The sequence below is a fragment of the Thalassophryne amazonica genome, chromosome 9, assembly GCF_902500255.1.
Source record: "Thalassophryne amazonica chromosome 9, fThaAma1.1, whole genome shotgun sequence".
NCBI classification, from domain to species: domain Eukaryota; kingdom Metazoa; phylum Chordata; class Actinopteri; order Batrachoidiformes; family Batrachoididae; genus Thalassophryne; species Thalassophryne amazonica.
In genome coordinates this window covers 110720766-110726422 of record NC_047111.1, presented here as the reverse complement: position 1 = coordinate 110726422, position 5657 = coordinate 110720766, and the positions used below count along the sequence as shown (strand labels likewise).

Here is a 5657-nt window from a genome sequence, read left to right as displayed (position 1 = left end):
GCTTACGTGGCTGTGATTGGAGAAATTATGCACAGTTCAAGCTTTGCATTTTGTATCACCAGTTATCCATCTTCATGATGAAGTTGTATAGAGGAGGATTTTCTTAAAAAAGAAGACCTGAACCTTTAGCTACAAATTGCCAGAAGATACACCTGAGATGCCTGGATTTGATCTGTTTTGGTGAAAGAAAATCCTTCTGTGCTCTACTCCACTATGAAGCTAAGATTAGTGATGCAAAATGCAAAGCTTGCACTGTGCACAATTTCTCCAGTCACAGCCACGTAAGCCTATTAACTTCTCCTAAGTTGTCTGGGTGTCTTGGTGGCTCCATGTAAATCACTGCAGAGGTGTTATCAGGTGGTGAAAACAGTGTTTTCAGTTTTCAAAGTGTTTTTCAGTAGCTTTTACATAATATATGATAGACATGTTACATTTACACAGAAATGAAGCTGTTTTGAAGTGGATTCTGCCATGTTGGATTCGCAGCCAGAGACCAGACGCCACGGTGCCTCTCTACTGTGACTGCCCCCCCCCCCCCAAAAAAAACAGATTTGCAAGATTGTTAGTTTTTCAAACCTGTAATCTGGGTCAGGAAAAAGTTCAGGATGGTCCCGTCTAGACTTCTTTGATTCTGCTCGGATAGGACATCTTCGGATTATGGCACAATTGTAGAAATAATGGTAGTACTGTCCATTGATGTGATTTTTATTGCAGTTGCCATGACAACTCTAAATTTGTGGCACGTCCCTGGCAATTGACAGTTCCTGACTTGTCCTGGCTGCCAAAGATAAACAGGAGCCGTAGCGTTCAAGCCGCCCCTGACAATGACTGTTACTGTATACTTCCCTTGTTCCATTCCAGGGGCGTATGCAGTTAAGGTATTGATTAGGGCATTCCTCTGGTGCCTGGTTCCCTTGTCTTCACCATCAAGTCTGTCATTAGTACTCTTGCGCTGCAAGTTGAAAATTTCCTTTGTTAGTCACAAGCAATTATATACATTTTTCTGTTCAGATATTGTATAATTTGAGCTACATGGTCATAACTGGTATTCAACTCAGCACCTTATTGGACAGGCCCTATATTTTTAACAAGCTGTTTATATTGCTTCCAGAATTTTCTCAATTTAGTTATCAATTAGGTATACCACACAGGTGAAAGCAGATCAGACAAAAATGATTAATCCTCTGTACCCACTGTTATTTGTGTAAAGGACTTTTCACACCACATGCTTTGGAAGCATCAGAGGCGCCACAAATCGGTCTAAAAAGTATCTTCAATGAAACGCGTTGCTTTTTAGAGGCGTCTGAAGCGTCACGTCAAAAGCCGAGCTAAACCATCGCTTCTGCCAGGAGTGTGCACATTCCTGCTTGTCAACAGGCTGACGTGGTAAAAGTTCAACCCAATCCAACTTTTGCCGCTCTGAACTGTGACAAAGCTTCACACTGTCCAAAAGAAACAATGTGTCGGGTCCAAACATGGAAGACTAGCGGCAGAAACCACTGATGCCTACAAAACAGGAAGGTGTCACAGGACTGCTCATTTATACAGAGCAGTTTTCTGAAGAAAAATCCTTGCAAATGTTTTTTTTAAACCTCAAAATTAATTTGACTGCTGTATTAAAGCTTTTTCGTGGTTCATCGACGCACATACAACATGGCGATCACTCAGCTTTCCTCTGGAGAGAAGAAAAAAAAAAAACAAAAAAAAAAACATCTGAGCAAAAGTCTCCGCCCCCTTGCCACACGGAACGCGTCGGGGGTGTGGGAGGCGTTGACGCGACACGTTGCCTGATGCGTATAAACACGTTACCGTGTTTGTGAAGTGTTGTGTGTTGCCCAAAAACGCATCATTAAAAAGTGAAACACTCAGTGTGAGTCTGAGGTAAACACAGAAGAAAGAGTGGACTTCTGCTGTTTGTCAATGTAGCCGGGGACAGAGCTGTGACTCGCCCGGTCTGAGAGCTCCTCACGCTGGGCAGAGAGAGACAGCAGCTGGCCACCGGGTCAATAGTCCCTCCCCACGTAGAGCAGAAAAATAGACAAACACACTGCTTCGCTTTAAATGCACAGTAAGTCTATTTCAGATGATCAGTATGGACCATCTTTCTCTTAAAAGGCTTTATTTTACTCTATGTGTCACGTTGGAAAGCGGTAGCTATCGTTGCTAATTTGATTAGCTGTTATGCTCGCCTTTTGTTTTTTTTTCTGCAGATGTTGCAGCGCCACACACAGGCCTGACATATGTGCTACAACATTAAACGAAGCTTCGAGGCACAGAATTTGCCTCAAACATTTTTTGTAATCGAATTATTCAAGTTACTCGACTCATCGTTTCAGCCCTAATTCTGGTGCTTTCTCAGGTCTATTTACCCACCAAAAGAATCTCAAAAATTTTTTTTTTTTTGGACAGATCACTTTTCCCACACCAGATAAGGTGGTAAACCTCAGTAGTATAGCATACAAGTCCTCCTGTTTCAAGTGTATGGTACCATAGACAGTATGCACACACTATGCAAATGAAACATTATGCAAGGGACATAGAAACTGAGTTTTTATAAAAGGAATTCTGTAACTTTATATCAGCAATAAATAAACATGTCAATTAAGTAACAAGACCTGTAAATTATTTCTTTAAATAAGGAAAGTTAGTATATACAACTTCATTACTGGCAGATTTTACTGTATTTTCAAATTATATCCCAAATAGAACAGAATATTTCTTGCCAGAAATTTTGAATATTTTGCTTGCTGAATGTGAATTTTTAGAATCTTCTGGCACAAGACACTGAACAATCTTATTTAACCATTATAGTACAAACCTCAGGATAAAGATCGGGCTGATGTGAATCAACTGCAGACACACACTCAACCGACTGGTCAGATGGAGGATTCAGTGATTTAACAACTCTTAAGGCAGCAGGCATGGTTACTGTGGTGGGGAACAAACAATGATCGAAAATATTATCAAACTTATCTTTATAAAGTCTCTTTCTGGAAACTGACATTACTTAAACTTAAAGACAGAGTATATATATTAGTCATGGTCATAAAAAGTTATGTATATTTTAAATTTAGCATTTATTTAAGCAAATTAGTTCCCTTTGAGATCGAGACCTCTTTTATAAGTGAGACCTGGACAATTATAAAGTTTCCAATTCACCCAACCTGCATGTCCTTGGAAGTGAGATGCCCACACACACCTTACTGACACCTTTAGGCTTCTGGCTTAATATCAGAATAAATTAAAACATGGACAAAATATGAATTAGGCCTGTGCCTCTCTGTGGCTAACGTTAGCTCCGTGCTAGTCAAAAATGTGCTGGTTTGGTTCTCATTAGTCCATGTCTGGCATAATCAAGCTTCAAGCAAGTTCTGTCTTTTCTGTCTAAAATGGGTTTGTGCTCACATCAGGTTCCGTTACCTCGTGATGACTGTAGGAAGGCCTCGCCATTTGAAGCTAGCTGCTAACTCGTGGTTGTGTTGGTTTTCTGTGATCCAGTCGATGATCATCCAGCGTTAGTCTCCTCTTCTGCTCTCAGTGGTCTCTTAATCGTAGTATAGAGACTGAACAGGCAAATTAACGTCTTGAACATAAACTTTTATTCGCCAAAAGAGAGCGGAGAGCATGCAGCACTGTTAGTTAGCCAAGTCGTGTTCTTCTTCTTCTTTGTTAAACAGCGGGTTTTAACCCAACTCGGTGCACCACTGCCACCAACTGTTTGGTGGAGAGCACTACAAGCTTTTTTTTTTTTTTTTTTTTTTTACCAGAATGAGAATGTTGCATTTTACATTCAGAAATGATTGTATCCAGGTGTTATAATGTGTACAATGTACATGTTTTACCCTGGATAATTATAATATCATGCCTCACTGAAAACATGAATTGAGCAGCTGAAATTAAAGGAACCAGAAAGGAAGAAATATGTTATGGTAATAATTCCCACCAAACACTGTTAGACTGTGACATGTGTGACTATTCATCTCATGTTCAGCATGTTTGTTTAAAAACATGTCTGATAATGTTTGAACTGCAAGTTGTGAAGTGACCAGTAAAAAATATTATTTGTCTATGAGCTGTTTTATTTAAATGTCAATGTTTCCTGCTCATGCATGTTGAAAACATTATGTTGTAAATCAATTTTAATACCTTTAATGTATTTTTCCTTATTTCCAAAAATGCTAAAGATATTATGCTTTTAGAAAATATGGCAAAATGTATGCAACTCAGGTCTGTCGGACTTCTGGATAATAAACTGCCATTGCAATCTGTTTCCATAAAAAAACATATTTCAGTAGCTGACAATCACAGTCTGTAGTGATGTAAATTTTTTATTGCAAAAATAATATTCCAATTAACAGAGTGCATGTTTATGCAAGTTGCCCCAAGACATGTTTCTGAGTTAGCTCTGTCAGTTTATCACAGTAATCTTGAAATTATACGAGGGTAGGCTGAAAAGTTCTAAGGCTCACTATAATGCAGTTAATGCATTACTCCTTCATGGGGAGCCTTAGAACTTTTCAGCCTACCCTCGTATATTCAGTAGGTCTGAATAAATCATAAATCGACATATTATTGGTTACCATGAGTGTTGAAATCATTTCCTATTGTTCATTCTACCTATGTTTGCACACATAATTTAAATGGAGTCCAACATTAACTTTCTGTAGGCAGTAAATGATATTTAATGTTTTCCTGTAATATGAAATTTTACAAAATAATTGTAATAATTAAATAATAATTTAATTTATACTTTTATTTTGAGGCAAGCTTTACACATACAACATGAACATTATGTGAATGTTCGCAAACACACTGAACATTAAGCATACATTCTATAAACATTTGATTGATTTTTGCAAATGTTTGCTTACATGTTTGTCTAATGTTTGCTTTCATGCAAACATTAGACAAACATCACAAACATTATATGAACATTTGCAAACTTGCTGAACAGTAAATGAACATTCTATGAACGTTCACTTGATGTTCGCAAATTTTCGCTTCCATGCAAACATTAGACAAACATCACGAACATTACATGAACGTTTGCAAACTTGCTGAACAGTAAACAAACATTATATGAACATTTGTTTGATGTTTGCAAATGTTCGCTTCCGGGTGGGAGTCCACGATTGCTTTTCCTTAGCCCATTGTAACCTTGTTTTTTTCTGTTTAGGTGTTAATGATGGCTTTCGTTTAGCTTTTCTGTATGTAAATCCCATTTCCTTTAGGCGGTTTCGTACAGTTCGGTCACAGACGTTGACTCCAGTTTCCTCTCATTCGTTCCTCATTTGTTTTGTTGTGCATTTTCATATTTTGAGACATATTGATTTAAGTTTTCTGTCTTGACGCTTTGATGTCTTCCTTGGTCTACCAGTATGTTTGCCTTTAACAACCTTCCCATGTTGTTTGTATTTGGTCCAGAGTTTAGACACAGCTGACTGAACAACCACCATCTTTTGCAACATTGCGTGATGATTTACCCTCTTTTAAGTGTTTGATAATCCTCTCCTTTGTTTCAATTGACATCTCTCACGTTGGAGACATGATTCATGTCAGTCCACTTGGTGCAACAGCTCTCCAAGGTGTGATCACTCCTTTTTAGATGCACACTAACGAGCAGATGTGATTTGATGCAGGTGTTAATTTTGGGGATG

The 5657-nt window shown here is 38.3% G+C and overlaps 1 long non-coding RNA gene across 1 annotated transcript; it reads right to left on the bottom strand.

Annotated features, from left to right (window-relative positions):
* Positions 1-896: 896 nt before the first annotated feature.
* On the bottom strand, positions 897-3653 carry LOC117517819. The gene is made up of 3 exons (XR_004562853.1): positions 3421-3653; positions 2819-2928; positions 897-952 (listed from the first exon to the last, which is right to left on the bottom strand). It is a non-coding gene; the product is annotated as an uncharacterized LOC117517819 (long non-coding RNA).
* Positions 3654-5657: the final 2004 nt, after the last annotated feature.